Consider the following 18,756-nt stretch of genomic DNA (forward strand, 5'->3'; position numbering starts at 1 on the left):
ATAGATAGATAGATAGATAGATAGATAGATAGACAGACAGACAGACAGACAGACAGACAGACAGACAGACAGAAAATGCAATTTCAAGCTGCATCAACAGAAGGAGCGCTTCCAAATACTAAATTAATCAATTCACCTTGACTAATCTTGGGGACTAAATTTCAGCAACTATTGAGAGAAACTCAACCCAGTTCAAGGGAAAAGCAATGAAAACAATCAAAGGACAAGGAATTAAGTGCTGGGGAAACCTTTTAGGAGCAACTGGATATTGAAGAGAAAGCCTTGAACAGAAAAGGAAGAGGGGTTTGTTGGACCTTACAAAAAAGCAAGACGGGAAGAAAATTGATGTGTTTTGAGTTGTGGTGCTCCTGCTTATTCTTTGGACAGCAAAGGTAACCAACAAGCAAGCACTGGAGTGGTTAACATCAAAGATGAACCGTGGTAGCACAGTGGTTAGAATGCAGTATTGCAGGCTAACTCACTGCTCACTCCCAGGAGTTCGATCCTGATCAGCTCAAGGTGGATTCAGCCTTCCATCCTTCCAAGGTCGGTCAAATGGGGACTCAGATTATTGGGGGCAATATGCTGACTCTGTAAACCACTTAGAGTGGGCTATAAAACACTAGGAAGCAGTATATAAGTCTAAGTGCTATTGCTATGTCACTAGAAGGCAAAATTATGAAACTGTGTCTTGTTTACTTTGACTGTGTCATGCGGGGGAATTCACTGGAGAAAGCAATTATCTTTGGAAGAGTTAGCGCTAAAAGGAAACCAGGCCACCAAAGAATATGGTGGTTGGACGCCATCAAAGCTGAGACCAGCCAGAGCATAGAAAAACTCAAAGAAGTAGCTCAAGATCGGAAGATGTGGAAAGATTTGGACCATAGAAATGCCAAGAGTCAGACACGGCTAAATGGATAACAACATCATCCAACACAGTTCTGGGCTGCATAAACAGAGGGATAGAATCAAGATCACGTGAAGTGTTAATACCACTTTATCATGCCATGGTAAGGCCACACTTGGACTATTGCATCCAGTTTTGGTCGCCACGATGTAAAAAAGATGTGGAGGCTCTAGAAAGAGTGCAGAGAAGATCAACAAAGATGATGAGGGGACTGGAGGCTAAAACATATGAAGAACAGTTGCAGGAACTCTGTATGTCTAGTTTAATGAAGAGAAGGACTGGGGGAGACATGATAGCAGTCTTCCAATATCTCAGAGGCTGCCACAAATAAGAGGGAGTGAAGCTATTCTCCAAAGCATCTGAAGGCAGGACAAGAAGCAATGGGTGGAAACTCATCAAGGAGAGAAGCAACTTAGAACTAAGGAGAAATTTCCTGAAAGTTAGAACAATTAATAAGTGGAACGACTTGCCTCCAGAAACTGTGAATGCTCCAACACTGAAAGTTTTTAAGAAGATGTTGGATAACCATTTGTCTGAAGTGGTGTAGGATTTCCTGCCTGGGCAGTGGTTGGACTAGAAGACCTCTAAGGTCCCTTCCAACTCTGTTATTCTATTCTATTCCTCATCATCATTCAAATGCTAGACAGCTTGTCATATAGAAAAAAAGTGGAGACTGTGTCTCTGCAGTCCCATAATGCAAGATGCAGAATAAATTCTCAGCAGGCAGAGTCTGGAAGAATTTTAATAGTAACAGCAGATTGACAGTATAGCCAATTATGTGCCTTTCTCTAGTTCAGGTTTCTCAATGGTAACTGCAGAGTGACATTGTAACCAATTATCTTCCTTTTACTACTGCAGCTGCCATGCTCAAGTAAAGGCTGAACAGAGACTAGTTGAAGATGCTTTAATTTGGATTTCCTGAAGTGTGCTATGGGCTACTTTTGACCTAAACGGTCTTTCTCATTTGCGGAATGCTGCGATCCACCGTATTTCTCCTCTAGCTGAAAGTGGATGAAGTGATGAATTCCATTCATACTTTATTGTTCAGTTTGAGAAGAAAGGATATAAATGGATAAATGCATTTTTTTAAAAAATAACAACAAGGAAAAACTGAATCTATACCTTGACCATGACACACAGACTGTCAAAAAAAAAAAAAAAAAAAAAAACCCACAAAAAACCTGTACAGAAGAAGGATCCCATCTTTTACCTAAGATACTTTTCCTAAACGTTTACTACCGGTTCTGTGGGCGTGGCTTATTTTGTGGGTGTGGCTTGGAGGTCATGTGACTAGGTGGGCGTGGCTAGCTGGTCAGAGTCATTTCTGGAAGGTCCTTGCACTTACGACCAGTCCTCGCACTTACGACCTGACTCATTTGTTTGCTTTTAACACTGATCAGCTGTAGGATGGCCCTTTGAAGCCCCGCGGCAAGAGTTTAAACAGTTTTTTTCCCTCTAGTCATCAGCTGGGACTCAGGAGGCAGCAATAGATTGGGGGTGGGACCAAATAAAAGGTAAGAATAACATGGGGGGGTGGGGAGGGAGAACCGGTTCGGTGATGTCATATCATCACCGCTACCGGCTTGGCCGCACCGGGAGGAACCCACCACTGGATTACTTTCTTTAGATCAACACTATCAACCAGCAACCTACAATGAAGGTTGTCGAAGTTGTGGTTTCTTCTCAAGGAAATCTATCCCAACACTCAACAAATCAAATCTTTTGTGACCGACATTCGAATGGACCGTGTTGCTACTCTGTCTCCCACATTGTTTCATGTCTATGTGCTTTATAGAGGAAAAAATGCTCTTACCCAAGGTCACAATTCTGTTTTCTACATTACAAAGTACAGAAGACACGACACACTGCATTTGTAACTTCACCGTTGCTAACATATCATTTCCCTTGACCAAGAAGCCCTCGTTTAAAATTCTGCTACCCTTAACTGCAAGTAAGGCGGAATAATTAAATACCATTAAAAGGTAATTAATTTGCATTAAGTAACCTTGAGTATACACTTAATATGCCTCATTTGCAAAAGCACTCCCAACTGTTTAACCTCCTTGACTTGCCTTCTTGCAAAGACACTGTTCTTTATGCATTTTTAAAATACTCTTAATGGTTTGAAAACCCACCAGATGTAGCTTCATTCGGATGTTTTGCTACTGATGAGATCTGATGGGTGTTTTTAATCTGAACATCTCTGCTCACAGACAGCTAGCATGTTTTGAGAAAGATAAGGTTAACCTAACCTCATCTAACCTTCCTAAGGTGCCCAGTTTTCCTTATGCAGAGGGCTTTTGATATGGAATAGAACAGGAGTCTTCAACCTTGGCAACTTTAAGACTTGTGGACTTCAACTTCCAGAATTCCTCAGCCAGCAAAGCTTTAAGACTTGTAGACTTCAACTTCCAGCTTTGCTGGCTGAGAAAATTCTGGGAGTTGAAGTTCACAAGTCTTGGTAGTACAGTGGTCTAAGGCACCTTGTTATTAACATAGCTGTCTGCAATTACTGCAGGTTCGACTCTTACCAGGCTCAAGGTTGACTCAGCCTTCCATCCTTTCTAAGGTAGGTGAAATGAGGACCCAGTTTGTGGGGGCAATAAGTTGACTTTGTATAAATATACAAAAGTATGAAGGCTATTGCTTAATGCATTGTAAGCCGCCCTGAGTCTCCGGAGAAGGGCGGCATATAAATCAAATTAAAAAAAAAAAGTCTTAAAGTTGCCAAGGTTGGAGACCCCTGGAATAGAATATGAACCCTCTTCAATGTTCTGGAAGTCGGCTCTGCTTCTTCTTAATGTTCTTCTCAACAAAATATTCAAGGAACAGCTCACTAAAGGTTGACATCATTTTAAGCCTAGCCACCTGATAGCCCAACGCAACTCCATCCTGTGATAAGTAGCAGAAATCTCAGCTGAATGGCTCTGTGTGAACCACCACGCTTGATGCACCCAAGTGGATCAAATTCACCTGAACATGTCACTGGGATGGAGACTTTATCTTTGCCACAGTCCTTCCTGTAGTAGCAAAAGCGGTCAATTCATCAAGCAGAAGCTATCCCCACATTGAAGTCTTTCTTTTCTGCAAGGCAGGAAATTCTTCTCATCTAAAAAAAAGAAAAAAAAAAGAAGAGGAGGGAAAGAGAGATTAAAAAAAAAATAAGTCAACAGCAAGCAGAGCAACATGTGCATTAGGAAGAACCCAGATTTCTTGCAAACTTAATGCTTGGGGTTTTTTTTATGGTATCCAAGAGCAATAAATAAACGGGTTTATTCTTCCTTTCTCAGTGGATGGGAGCTAATCAAGTCTGGAAGTCAACATTGAAATTATGTTCATTTAAATGATGTCTATTTCTTTCCCCCGATCTCTCCCCTATTCTCTTTCACTGCTGTATGGACGTCTGTTAAGAATGGCCAAGAAGGAATGCTATGAAGGGACTTTATGATGGCCAAATCATCCTGTGACATTCATTGTATTGTTCGTGGTAAGAGTAAACCATTCAAGCTTGAATGTCTAGGGAGATTCTCAATCATCCAGGTTATGGTTGTCCCAAAAACGCTTTTCCAAAAGGGAACTGGACTTTCTTAATTTTTTTCCCCTTGAACTGAAGACGCTTTTTGGATGAGAAGTGAAACATTTTCAAGGGAAAAAAAACCCCAAGAATGTCCACTTGTCTTTTGGAAAAGCATCTTTGAGACATTCAAAGTATTTCAAACTCCTGCTGCATCAGCCTTCCCCAACCTAGTACCTTCCACATGTAGTGAGATGTTGGTGGCAAAATATATGCCTGAAACAAAGGTGTGCTAGTTTTGAGGCTGACCCCCTTTTTCCTGATGATCTCCTAAACTAATGTTCCTCAACTTTGGCGACTTTAAGGTGAGTAGACTTCAACTCCCAGAATTCCCCAGCCAAGCAGCTATGTGTTGTGGCCTGTTGGCCGCCGGCCCCTCCAGCAGCCGAACCAGAGGAGGAGGAGGAGGTGTGGGAGTCAGAGCCATCATCAAGGCAACCTGAGAGAGAGAATGGAGCTGAGAGAGAAAGAGAGAGAGAGAGAGAGAGAGAGAGAGAGAGAGAGGGCCGTCCGTCAGCCCTCAGATGGAGAGTCAACAGCCCTCAGGTCTGGAGGTGGCTGATGAGGAAGAGGAGGAACAGCTGGGTCCTGTGCCTGACACGTAGATGCACAGAAGGCAGGGGAGAGGAGAGCAGGGGAAATCTATGGGCCGATCCTTGGGACGGAAGAGCCACCACTGCTAGCAAAGCCCCACCCTAGCTCAGGGGATAAAAGGCAGAGGGTGGAGATGAAGGAGCCTGAGTGGCGTAGGAGGCTAATGCCTCCTACTAAGGCAGCATTTAACATCCAGCTGCCTGCAATTACTGCGAGTTCAATTCTCACCAGGCTCAAGGTCGACTCAGCCTTCCATCCTTTCTAAGGTGGGTAAAATGAGGACCCGTTTTGTGGGGGTAATAAGCTGACTTTGTATAAAATATACAAAAGTATGAAGGCTATTGCTTAACGCATTGTAAGCCGCCCTGAGTCTCCGGAGAAGGGCGGCATATAAAAATAAATAAAAATAAAATAAATAAAATGAATAGGTGTGGCAGACAACTATTCATCTCCCTGCCAGACAGACTGGTTAGCCTGCTGTGTGTGAGAGACACTTTTTGCCAGGGCTGCTGGCGCTCCTAATAAAGGGAACATTTATTTAACTATAAAGGGTTTGCCATGTTTGGCAGCCGGGATAGAACACAATGCTTATGCTGGCTGGGGAATTCTGGGAGTTGAAGCCCACACTTACAAGTCGCCAAGGTTGGGAAACATTACTCTAACTTGCAAGTGGAAAGATCTTCTCACATCTCTACAGATTCCTGGGCTTTGATATAAGATTAGGGCCAGAATATACACAAATCTTTGCTTTGTGTACTGCCTAGCTAATTCCCTTAAGGCCCAGGTTGAAAATATGCCAGCAATCTACTTTGCTCCCAGCTCTGGTGGTCTCCAAGAGACGCTTGCCCGGTCTTGCTAATGGTTCTTGTGGTTCGGAAGGCAGCACGCTTAAAGAGCCTTCAGCAGCCTCAGCTTGGGAGGTCTGACAGGAGCTTACAGTTTATTTTGCTATAAAGGCAGCAAAGAGAGGACACATGCGTTGCCTCTATTATCTGTTATCATGGCATCGCTTGAATCCAAGGAAATGTATACATATGCACTGCACGATAATACAAACAGACTGATGCAGTGGCTTTGAGCATAATTCAGCATAATCCTGCTCTCTTTTATTTAGATGGAGTGCCTCCTCCTAAACTTTGAATGTTGACTCAATGTTGAATGTTGAGGCTAAGTCTTATCCTCTATAACAAACCACAGTTCTTTTATTTTTTTTAAAGGAAGTATACATTAAACTTTAAACACATTACAAATAACTCCTTTTGAAAAAAATGAAAAACAATGCTATTACTTTGTAGCATTAAATATAAGCTTTGGGACTACACAACTGTATCGGAGTTGTGTTAAACACAACGGGATTTAAAGAAGAAAGCTAGCCATCTGTCCATCCATCTGTCCATCCCTTCATCCATCAAATATTGTGAAAATAACCCTTTCAAACAGTGGTGGGTTTCAGCAGGTTCTGACCAGTTCTGGAGAACTGGTAGTGGAAATTTTGAATAGTTTGGAGAACCGGTAGTAAAAGTTCTGACTCGCCCCGCCCCATCTATTCTCTGACCCCCAAGTCCCAGCTGATTGGGAGGAAATGGGGATGTTGCAGTAACCTTCCCCTGGAGTGGGGTGGAATGGAGATTTTACAGTATCATTCCCCTGCCATGCCCACCAAGCCACGCCACGCCCACTAAGCCACACCCACAGAACCGGTAGTAAAAATTTTTGAAACCCACCACTGCTTTCAACTTGAATTAATGGAAGGCTATTCTTCCCACTTTGGTGGGAAGGTAACAGCGTTCCGTGCGCCTTCGGCGTTGAATCATGCCGGCCACATGACCATGGAGACGTCTTCGGACAGCGCTGGCTCTTCGGCTTTGAAAAGAAGATGAGCACTGCCCCCTAGAGTCGGGAACGACTAGCACATATGTGCGAGGGAACCCTTTACCTTTATCTATTCTTCTACAAAGTCAGGCAGGAAGAAAAAGGAAAGTCCAACCTGTATCCTGATTTGCAAAAGAGGGGTTTCTTAGATTAACCATCTCAAAACATGTTTAATTTGATGTTTTGGTGTCATTCTTTTGATAGCCAAAGGCCCATGCTAATCAGCATAATTGTTCATGATTTATCATTTTTCTTATGCTGCTGCTCCAGCAGAAAATGCTTACTACGCTCTCCCTTACATTTCTCTGTATCACCCACTCTGACGGCACATGCCTCTCAGAAAGCCATAAGCATGTACATGCCTGGCAGCACAGATTTGCGTAAGACCCGCAATGAAATAATTTTTTGTGCTTTTAGCATGCAGGGGATAATGTTCTTGGAGAATCTAAATCATTAGCTGCCCAACTAAAAGTTTAATTTCAGTAACGGGGACATTTCCTTTACTAGCACGAAACCCTCTCCCTGCTAAGTAATTAGCTACTTCTTTCCTTTTATTATTTTTTTTGAGTCATTGCCGACTCCTTGTGATTGCCTAGAAAAATCCCTGTAGTTTTCTTGGTAGGATTTTGGAAACGTTTTGCCATTGACTGCTTCCTAGGGCTTAGAGAGCGAGAGAGAGGGACTGATCCAGGGGTGAAATTCAGCAGGTTCTGATAGGTTCTAGAGAACCGGTAGCGGAAATTTTAAGTAGTTCAGAGAACCGGCAAAATACCACCTCTGGCTGGCCCCAGAGTGGGATGGGAATGGAGATTTTACAATATCCTTCCCCCAGGAGTGGGGAGGGAATGAGGATTTTGTAGTATCCTTCCCCTGGAGTGAGGTTGGAATGGAGATTTTGCAGTATCCTTCCCTTGCCATGCCCACCAAGCCACACCCACAGAACTGGTAGTAAAAAAATTTGGATTTCACCACTGAACTCATCAAGGTCATCCTAGTGACTTTGTATCTAAGGCAGGAGTAGAACTCATGGTCTCCCAGTTTCTAGGTCAATATTTCTTGAACTTTGACAGAGAGGTGGACATCAACTCCCAGAATTCCCCTGCCAGCAAGGATGAACAGTTCACGTGTGAAGTTCAACTCCAGGATTCTGGCTGGGTAATTCTGAGAGTTGAAGTTCACCTATCTGAAAGTCGCCTAAGATTGAAAAAAAGAATCTGGGAGACGGTGAAATCTAGTCCTGCCTTAGGCATGAAGCCAGAAGGGTGACCTTGGATCAGTCCCACATATCTACAAATTGCTAAGCTTGAAAAAACACTCCTATCTTGATGTCTTAGCTACTGCACCGAACTGACCCTCATAACACAGGTGCAAAAGGACATTTAAACATTTCTGAGACGATTCAGGTGCCAGGGGGTTTCCATGCCTCTCCTTTCTATGTCCCTCAAACCCTAATCTCCCATCCTGTAAGGGTTTTTAATCAAGGGAGGGAGAGGGAGAGGGAGAGAGAGAGAGAGAAACAGTTTGGAAGTGGGCTGCAAAAGCATTGTTGGAGAGGTATGAAAGCTAATGCTTGGGAGGGGGGCTGATGCTGTTTTAGGAACAGCAGTGCGCTTCGGTCTCAATTCACTTCCCACCTACTCAATCTGGAGGCTTGCATGGAATACAGGTTGACTAGGAGACAAATAAACACCTAGCTAATCCTGAAAGAGCATTATACTACATCTCGCAGTCAGGAAACGACTCCTTAGTTCTAGGCTGGTTTTTCTCCTTGACTAATTTCCATCCATCGCTTCTTTGCTCTGCCTTCAGATGCTTTCAAGAATAAGTTGACCCCCTCCCTTCTTCTCTGTGGCAGCCCCTTAGATATTGGAACACTGCTACCCATGTCCTTTTTATTAAATGTTGTTGTTGTTGTTAGTTGCGAAGTGTCCGACCCATCACGACCTCATGGACAACGTTCCTCCAGGCCTTCCTGTCCTCTACCATCCACTGGAGTCCATTTAAACTGATGCCGACTGCTTCAGTGACTCCATCCAGCCACCTCATTCTTTGTCATCCCCTTCTTCTTATTCCCTCAATCGTTCCCAGCATTAGGCTCTTCTCCAGTGAGTCCTTCCTTCTCATTAGGTGGCCAAAGTCTTTTGAGTTTCATCTTCAGGATCTGGCCTTTTGAAGAGCAGTCAGCGTTGATCTCCTCTAGGACTGACCGGTTTGATTGCCTTGCAGTCCAAGGGACTCGCAGGAGTCTTCTCCAGCACCAGAGTTCAAAGGTCTCAATTCTTTGGTGGTCAGCCTTTCTTATGGTCCAACTTTCACAGCCATACATTGCAACTGGGAAATTTATTAAACGAGACATACCCAATTCCTATAACTGTTCTTCCTGATCATCTTAGTTGATCTTTTTTCTGCACTCTTTCTGGAATCTCAACCTCTTTTTATATCTGAATTACATTTCAGAAATCTTATCGCGAAACATGATGGCGTAGTGGTTAGAATGCAGTATTGCAGGCTAATTCTGCCGACTGTCAGCAGTTCGATTCTCACCAGCTCAAGGTTGACTCAGCCTTCCATCTTTCCGAGGTCGGTACAATGAGGAACCTGATTGTTTGGGGGCAATATGCTGACTCTGTAAACCGCTTAGAGAGGGCTGTAAAGCACTTTGAAGTGGTATATAAGTCTAAGTGCTATTGCTATTGCTGTATACAATACAAACATCCTCTTGCTTCCTTTTCTACAACTTATCTACCCCAGCTCTTTGATTCGTTAGCACTTTTCTCCAATCACCCTTTCTACATACAGGTATCAATCATAGTCTTTCTTACAAAGAAGACATGTGCAATTACAAAGGCAGAATGGGATTTGCATTACCTTAAATTTTCTGTCCACAAACATAGTGCAGAGTTTTTTTTAATGCAACAAAGGCAGAATAGAAAATAATGCCTTCAGAAAAGATCTCGTCACAAATGGCTTCCCTAGATGTGATCCATAAAACTACCACGAAACTGGAGAAGTGTAATCCACTGCAACAGTACACAAGAAAGATTTGGAGGATCCAATCTTGCGTTCTATTTGCAAAGGTGACAGGGAACATTGATCCAAACACAATTCTTAGTGTAAAAAGGCAGAAGAGAAAGAAAAGGAAGGAAGGAAGGAAAGAAGAAAGAGAAAGAAGAAAGAAAGAGAAAGAGAAAAAAGAAAACAAAGAGGAAAGAAAGAGAAAGGAAGGAAGGAAGGAAGGAAGGAAGGAAGGAAGGAAGGAAGGAAGAAAGAAAGAAAGAAAGAAAGAAAGAAAGAAAGAAAGAAAGAAAGAAAGAAAGAAAGAAAGAAAGAAAGAAAGACAGACAGACCAGCACTAAATCTGGAGAATGTCTCACTGAATTAAAGTGAGAATCAAACACCTTGCAAGAGCTCAGCCTTCCCCGGTGAGATGCCACAAGATTGTTGCAAATCAATTTTGCAAAACTCCAGGCCATTTTTAATTTTGTTGGAGGGGGAAGGAAAGTGTGAGATGACATAGTGTCTGGTGCCTAAATTGTAAATGGTATCTTGTCGGCTCGCAGATATATTTTCAGGGGAAAAAAACCCTGTAAGATTACAATAACCAACATCATTTTTGTTTTCGTTTTGCAAATAACAATCCACTATATTTTTAGCAGGCGAGTTTAGCTGCAGAGAAGGCAAAACCAGGTCACTTTCGGCTGATCATGTTTTGGGGGTAGGCCAAACGTGAATTACAACTTCAGAGAGAACTAAATTAAAACAAAATGTACAGGGAAAAAGATTTTGAGCACAAGCCCAGAACTTCACTTTTGCACGGAGAATGGAGCACCACATCCTGGATGATGTCATTGGTGCCATCCAATAACTACCGTATTTTTTTGCACTATAAGACACACTTTCCTGCCCCCCAAAAAGTGGATGGAAATATCTGTGCGTCTTATGGAGCGAATATTGCCTATTGCTGCCACCGCCATTCGCCATCGCCGCCACTTGCCGCTCGCCATTCACCTATCGACGGTTGAATTAGCCTCCCAGAATATCACTGATCAGCTGTTCCAGGCGGTGGGGATAGCTGCCAACCACTGCTGTTGCCACTGCCACCACTCACTGGCGAACAGTGGCGGTGGCAACAGGTGGTAGCGGAGATAGGCAGTGGCGATTCCCACTGCCTGGAATAGCCGATCGGCGGCATTCCAGGAGGTTGATCCAATCAGCGATAGGCAGCGGTGGTGAACAATGGCGGCAAGTGGTGGTGATAGGCGGCGGTGGGAAGCGGCGATAGCCGGGGAACGCTGGCGAAGGCTCCAGTGTTCCCCAGCGGAGGCAGCAGACACAGAGGAAGCAGCAATAGTGCCATTTCTGGTTGGCCAGCCCACTGATTGGCGGGCCTACGGGAGGCCGAGATCCAGCTGTCGCTCAGCTGACAAGTGGTGGGCTCAATGGAGCGGAGCCCTGACGAGCCACGTGCTGGGGCTGGAAGGCAGAGGCAGATTTTTTGTGTTCTTGTTTTCCTCCCCAATTTGATATAAAACCACAAAATATTCCTAGTTCCTTTAGGCTACAACTGCAAAAAAAAAAAAAAAAAAGTGGTAAAGATATTTCCTGTGAAGAACAGAAAACTTGGTCTGCTTTCTCAAAAGATCCTATTTCTCCTGAGAGAAATATCTGCCACTGAAGAGATGGCTTCAATTGGCTTCTTTCAGATCTGCCTAAGCATTACATAATGGGATATGGGTTTGCTTATTCCCTCAGGTGCCAATTTCTGCTGGAAGCTTTTAGAAGCAAACGTCTCGCATAGAGCCAAGCAAGGGTTAAGATGCTGTTTCTTCCTGCAGAATGATGAAAAGGTGGAACAGCCTCTGGGAGGAATTTCCCTGGAGATTTAGTGTCGAAGCATGAGTTGCCAGAGAAGCGGCTGAAGAGAGAGGCCTTTATTTATATATTTGTTAAATTGATGTTGCTGTCCAACTCCACCGTCACTCTGGCTGGCATACAGTCAAGGCATTATGAAAATACGGATGAAACACCCCAACTGTCTGGAGGAGAAAAAAAACATCTATTCTAAAATGGTACAATATGTAGGACCTATTTTAACCCCAAGGCCTGTGGGAAAAGCCAAATGTTCAGGTCTCTTTCAAACATGGTTAAGGTGGGGACCAGGCAAATCTTAAGGTGTTCCAGAGAGCAGGTGCTGTAACAGAGAAGGCCATGCTTCCTGGGTACTGTCAGATGAGGCTGCTGAATAGAAGAGACTAGGCCAATTCTGATCAACTGAGTTTTGGTTGCCACAATGCAAAAAAAGATATTGAGACTCAAGAAAGAGTGCAGAGAAGAGCAACAAAGATGATTAGGGGACTGGAGACTAAAACATATGAAGAACGGTTGCAGGAACTGGGTATGTCTAGTTTAATGAAAAGAAGGATTAGGGGAGACACGATAGCAGTGTTCCAATATCTCAGGGGTTGCCACAAAGAAGAGGGAGTCAAGCTATTCTCCAAAGCGTCTGAGGGCAGGACAAGAAGCAATGGGTGGAAACTAATCAAGGAGGGAAGCAACCTAGAACTAAGGAGAAATTTCCTGACAGTTAAAACAATTAATCAGTGGAACGACTCTCCTCCAGAAGTTGTGGATTCTCCAAAACTGGAGGTTTTTAGGAAGAAATTGGACAACCATTTGTCTGGAAGTCAATAGTTTCCTGCTTGAGCATGGGGTTGGAGTAGATTTAGAAGACCTCCGAAGTCCCTTCCAATTCTGTTATTCTGAACTATAGAAGTTTGCTCTAAAGGAAGACAGACAGTCCTTTAGACACAAAGCCATGAAGAGTTTCATAATAGATAACCAATACTTTGAACTGTGTCCAGAAGGCTTCTAGTCGAAAATTTATCGATTTTCGATAATCTATCGATATCAATATGACTGTGCAATTTTATACGTCTTTACTGATGCAGTGGCTCAATGGCTAAGATGCTGAGTTAGTTGATCGAAAGGTCGGCAGTTCAGAGGTTTGAATCCCTAGTGCTGCGTAATGGGGTGAGCTCCCGTTACTTGTCCCAGCTTTTGCCAACTTAGCAGTTCGAAAGCATGTAAAAAACATAAGTAGAAAAATAGGGACCACCTTTGGTGGGAAGATAACAGCATTCCATGCGCCTTTGGCGTTTAGTCATGCCGGCCACATGACCACGGAGACGTCTTCGGATAGTGCTGGCTCATCGGCTTTGAAATGGAGATGAGCACCGCCCCCTAGAGTCAGGAACAACTAGCACATATGTGCAAGGGGAACTTTTACCTTTACCTTTACCACCATCTACTAGATTCATGGTCTGGAGCCTGATTATTTGAGGGCCATTTCTCTCCCAATGTCTATCAAACAATGCCATCTAACAGGACCTTGGAACCTTCAAACAGGACCTTCTCTGTTGTGATATTGGCATTCTGGAATAGCATTCCCCCAGAAATCCATGTAGCTTCCACCCTAATATGTTCTAGAAGTCTTTAAAAAATATGGCTCTTTTCTCACTCTTTGGGGCATACTGTAAAGTGTCTTGAATGTGTGTCTTTCAACATTTATATTCTTCTGGTTTAGTATTTTTTTTTTCCAGTTTCAGCCGTCCAGAATTATTTTGGAGTTAGGTGGCCTTTAAATCTAATAAAGAAGTAAAATTCCCAGCACTTAACAATGGACAATGAAAGATAGGCGAAACTTCCTTTGCTAACTTTGTAAGTAAAGCATCTGTCCCATTTGTGAGAATTTCACCAAACAAGATATTTTTTCTTTGGACACAAAACCTAGATGCAATTTCTTTTCCGACAAATAATCAAAAATTATTACTTATGTCTTCCCGAGTCATTCCATGAGACGTATCTTGAATGGGGAAATCATGTTTTAATTTCTTGATTCGCACAGATAAAAGACTATCCATGCGTTAACGGTTCATTTCCAACTTGCATAATTGAAATGTCAGTGTAAGAGACACTCAAACCAGCAGTTTAGTATATTGGGTGACTAAAGTCTTATTTGTACATTTGGAAGAAAGGGCCAGTTTCTGCATTCCACCTTTTTATGTCTAAGGCTTTGAAAGTTGTCATAGGAATGTCCCTAGAGAACCTTGCTAGTTAGTTCCTGTAGCAGGAAACAACTGAAAAAGTAGGGCATCGGATGAAAGGGACTGGCTAGTACAGGAGGTCAAGAAAACATGTGAAAGAATAGGCTGCTCAGGACTTGGAGCACCAAGATGGGAGATGCATTTGCAAATATTAGATAGTAAGTAGAAATGAAAAAAAAAATGAAAAAGGTCTTCTGCAATCACGACATAAGACTAAGACTGTAAATCAGGCTTGTCAGATGTTACATCTTTTCTATCCTGCTCTACGGAGTATGTATGTATGTATGTATGTATGTATGTATGTATGTATGTATGTATGTATGTATTTATTTATTTATTTATAATTTGATTTATATGCTGCCCTTCTCCGGAGACTCAGGGTAGCTTACAGTGCGTTAAGCAATAGCCTTCATACTTTTGTATATTTTATACAAAGTCAGCTTATTGCGCCCACAAACTGGGTCCTCAATTTACCTACCTTAGAAAGGATGCAAGGCTGAGTCAACCTTGAGCCTGGCAAGATTCAAACTTACTAATTGCAGACAGCTGGAGTTAAATTACAATGCATTAGTCTGCTGAGCTATCCAGGCTCTCTAGATATTTGTTTGTTTGTTTGTTTGTTGGTTTGTTTGTTTGTTTGTTTGATTGATTGATTGATTTATATATGCCTCCCTTCTCCGGAGACTCAAGGCGGCTTACAATGCATTAAGCAATAGCCTTCATACTTTTGTATATACCTGCTTAGTAGGGCTTTTTGGCCCCCCCGAGCGGTGTTCTATTTTATACAAAGTCAGCTTATTGCCCCCACACCGGCTCCTCATTTTACCTACCTCGAAAGGATGGAAGCCTGAGTCAACCTTGAGCCTGGTGAGAATTGAACTCGCAGTAATTGCAGGCAGCTGACAGCTAAGTACTACTCTAACAGCAGCAGTTTAGTCCACTGCACCACCAAGGCTCTTTATATGGGGTAGAGTTGGTCTCTTGACAAAAAAAAATCCACTTGAAGAAACTAAAAGCATTTGAAATGTGGATTTACAGACGGCTATTACGTATAAGCTGGGTTAACAAAAATCACAAATGAGGAGGTGATAAGCCACCTGGGAAAGCCAAGGGAAATCATCAAAGCTATTCGAAAGCGAAAGTTAGAATATTTTGGACAGGTGATGCGACACCCGGAAAAATACAGCATCCTTCAACTTAATTCTCCAGAGAAAAGATTGAAGGCAAACGAGGTCCAGGCAGAAGAAGATGATCATGGCTTCAAAACTTAAGGGATTGGTTTGGACAAAACTCAGCAGCACCTTTTCATGCGGCTGTTGACAAAAATAGGATTGCCAACATGATCGCCAACGTCCGATGACGGACATGATACAAGAAGAAGAAGAAGAAGTAGAACTTTCAATCAACATGGTGCCCTTCCATCAAACTGCCCATTTTTAAACCTTTGGCTTTTTAATATTTTTAAAATATTAAAAGGCACCAGGCTAGAAAATATTAAAAGGCACCAGGCTAGAAAACAAGAGACTGTGAATTCGAATCCTGCCTTAGGTATGAAAGCCAGCTGGATGATCTCTCTCAGCCCAGCTCAAGTCATAGGGTTGTTGTGGGGGAAAATAGGAGAAAGGCGAGTTATTTGTAATCGTAATAAAGCAGGTTATAAATAAATAAATCAAATAACTATAGAAATGAGATCTGGCTAACTTCAAAGAGAACAGATCCATGGCTGTATCCACATGGGACTGGGTAAATCAGATTGAGAGGAAAGAATCATATCTGCCTTATCTCATCTGCAGTGGGTTCTGCCATGTTGTGATCAAGCTTTGAATGGAGGTAACCTTAATATTTCTGCAACCTCTGCCACTTTTGGCTTCAGCTGCTATCAGTGGTCACAGGATCATCTTGTAAACAAAGTGACCCTGGCACTCTAATTGTGTGACAGAAAGAGGCACTACAGAGCGGTTGAATTTTTGCCCTTCTAACAAAACCTGCACAAGGAAGATTTATTCTCAGCTCAAGAAAATTACTTTCGAATAGGGTGATTCTTCCAAGCGGATTTCACATTGTTTCACTCCGATAGACAGAATCTTGCCAAACTAAAGCAGTCTACTATCTACATCATGGGTATCCAACCTTTTGGCTTGTCTGGGCCTACATTGAGTGAAGAGGAATTGTCTTGGATGGCGTATGAAAATCTATAATATAGTTAAGATACATAAATTGTATAACAATGTTAAAAGTTTAGAATCTTGTGGGAGGCCGCATTGCTAGCTGTCCAGGGCCACACGTGGCTTGCGGCCTGCACATTGGACACGCCTGATCTACATCAAGCACATACTCAGAACTGTTAGGGAGGAGCTGCCTTCACCCTCGTTCACTCACACAAATTATCTGTACTGAACTGTCCTCTCGAGTCCTCCTATTATAGTCTGGCCTACTATATTCCACCACATAAACTCTTCAACCTTGGCATGTTACTTAGAGACTGAAATAACTGCCACTGGTTCTAATTTGGACATTACTTCCCAGAAGCAGAGAAAAGTGGAAGAAAAGAACTAAGGAGAAAAAGAGAAAGAGAAGAGAGTTTAATACTTCGCCTTCGTTTGTGTAGCACCGTGATTGCGAACCGATGGCACATGTGCCAGAGATGGCATACAGTGCCCTCTCTGATGGCACGTGAGCCGTTGCCCCAGTTCAGTTCTGTTGCATATGCATACATGCCTCCCGCCGGCCAGCTGGTCTTCAGGTCTCTGCCGTGCATGCATGGGGACTGTGCGCGTATGCACGGGGGGGGCAGGGTGCATGTGGGGGATTACGTGTGCTGGGGGGGCTGGGTGTGCATGCGTAGGGACAGGGTGCAGGCACGGGGGGGGCAGTGGTAAAATCCAAATTGTTTTACTACCAGTTCTGTGGGCGTGGCTTGGTGGGCGTGGTGTGGCTTGGTGGGTGTGGCAGGGTAAGGATACTGCAAAATCCACATTCCCTCCCCACTCCTGGGGGAAGAATTGCAAAATCTCCATTCTCACTCCACCCTGGGGCCAGCCAAAGGTGGTATTTGCCAGTTCTCTGAACTACTCAAAATTTCCGCTACCGGTTCTCCAGAACCTGTCAGAACCTGTCACCCCTGGGGCAGGGTGCATGTGGGGGAACCACATGTGCATGCACAAGGGGCTGCACGTGTGCTGGGGGGCGCGTGTGCATGGGCGGGATGCGGGGTGCATGCGCGGGGCTGCGTGTGCATTACATTTTGGCGATTGGGGCGCATGTGCTTGCATTTGTGGGCGCACGCGGGCACTTTGGGCATTCGTTCCGGAAAAGGTTAGCCATCACTGATGTAGCAGATATTAACTAGTGATACATAACATTGTGAAAGTACCCCCGCTGAATTTACTAGCCAAATTTTGGAAATTCATTATAAACATCTCCAGCCAAGTGACATCAAATCCAGCTATTTCAACAAAAGGATTCCTTCCCTCCTCCTCCCCCATCCCGGAAAGATTCCTTGGTCAGTAAGAAACATACAAGGTTTCTGATCTCTAGAAACCTTGAAAGAGAAGCACCCCATCTTGCTTTGCAGACAGAAAGGTTCAGGTAGGCCCAGATATGACTAATAAAAAAAAGACTCTGATTTGAAACTCTGGACAATGCCCAGCAATCAGATTAGGAACACTTGAGTTGAGATGGATCGCTGGTTTGGCCTCAAGGTAAAAAAATCTTTTGCAGTTCAGAAAAAAAACAACACGTTTGCATGAATTTATCCAATTTGCACACACCAAAATCCACAGGCAAAAAAAGAATTAAGACATGCGCTCATATTCAACCCCCCCCTTTTTAAAGTAGAATAATATTAATGAAAAGTGCCACACCAGTGCATATTTTGAAACAAAGCATTCAGGGAAGAGTGCAACGCACAACCATTGGAAGAAGTGGGCAAAAAACCCGTTCAACTCTCCCCTCTCCAAATTTCCAAACTGACCAGGAAACCAAATGGAGATTAGGAATATGAGAAACTGAGCCTGGGTTTGGCTGTCCTCCAACTCTTTTCTTTGAAATCTTTTCGTTCAGTTTAGCCATTTCTACCAAAAGGTAGAAATTGCAGACTAAGCACCAGCCAGCTTCAAAAAGTGATTACACTAGCACTAATTTGATCCCAAGGTTTGGCATTCTGAATCTTGATGGGCTTGTCTTGGATTTGGCCAGGAAGTCAGCACTCCCAAACAAAAACCTTTCTCACCCACCCACCCTATTCATTTTAGGCCAAAGTTAGTTCATTCTGTTTTGCCTTCTGGTTTCTGTTCTGCTGGAATCCAAACACCAGAGAGGGGATTCACATGCAAATATGAGGACCCAAATTATGGGGGCAATAAGCTGACTTTGTATAAAATATACAAAAGTATGAAGGCTATTGCTTAACGCATTGTAAGCCGCCCTGAGTCTCCAGAGAAGGGCGGCATATAAATCAAATTTAAAATTTGACCTCAGTGCCTTTCGCCGTGCCCTTAAAACTTTCTTTTTTCAGCAAGCCGGGCTGGCTTAACACTTTTAAATATTTTTAACTGGTTTGTCATTGTTTTTTAATTACGGGGCTAAATTTATATATATCTTTTTAGTAGTATTTTAATGTTTGTAGCTTATGTTTTTATTTGGCTGTACACTGCCCTGAGTCCTCAGGGAGAAGGGCGGTATATATATATATATATTTAATTTGA

At 43.1% G+C, this 18,756-nt stretch overlaps 1 protein-coding gene across 2 annotated transcripts in view; it reads right to left on the reverse strand.

The window, feature by feature from the left end:
* The window catches only part of BEAN1 (brain expressed associated with NEDD4 1), a 45,498-nt gene that overhangs the window by 25,606 nt on the left and 1,136 nt on the right, over positions 1–18,756 (reverse strand). For both annotated transcript variants that reach the window (XM_034425372.3, XM_060695067.2), the window contains exon 2: positions 3,881–4,016. The gene's annotated coding sequence lies outside the window, so the exon portion shown is untranslated. The remainder of the gene's footprint in view (positions 1–3,880; positions 4,017–18,756) is intronic.

This window comes from Pantherophis guttatus, chromosome 11, assembly GCF_059756535.1.
Source record: "Pantherophis guttatus breed Tessera chromosome 11, ASM5975653v1, whole genome shotgun sequence".
NCBI classification, from domain to species: Eukaryota; Metazoa; Chordata; class Lepidosauria; order Squamata; family Colubridae; genus Pantherophis; species Pantherophis guttatus.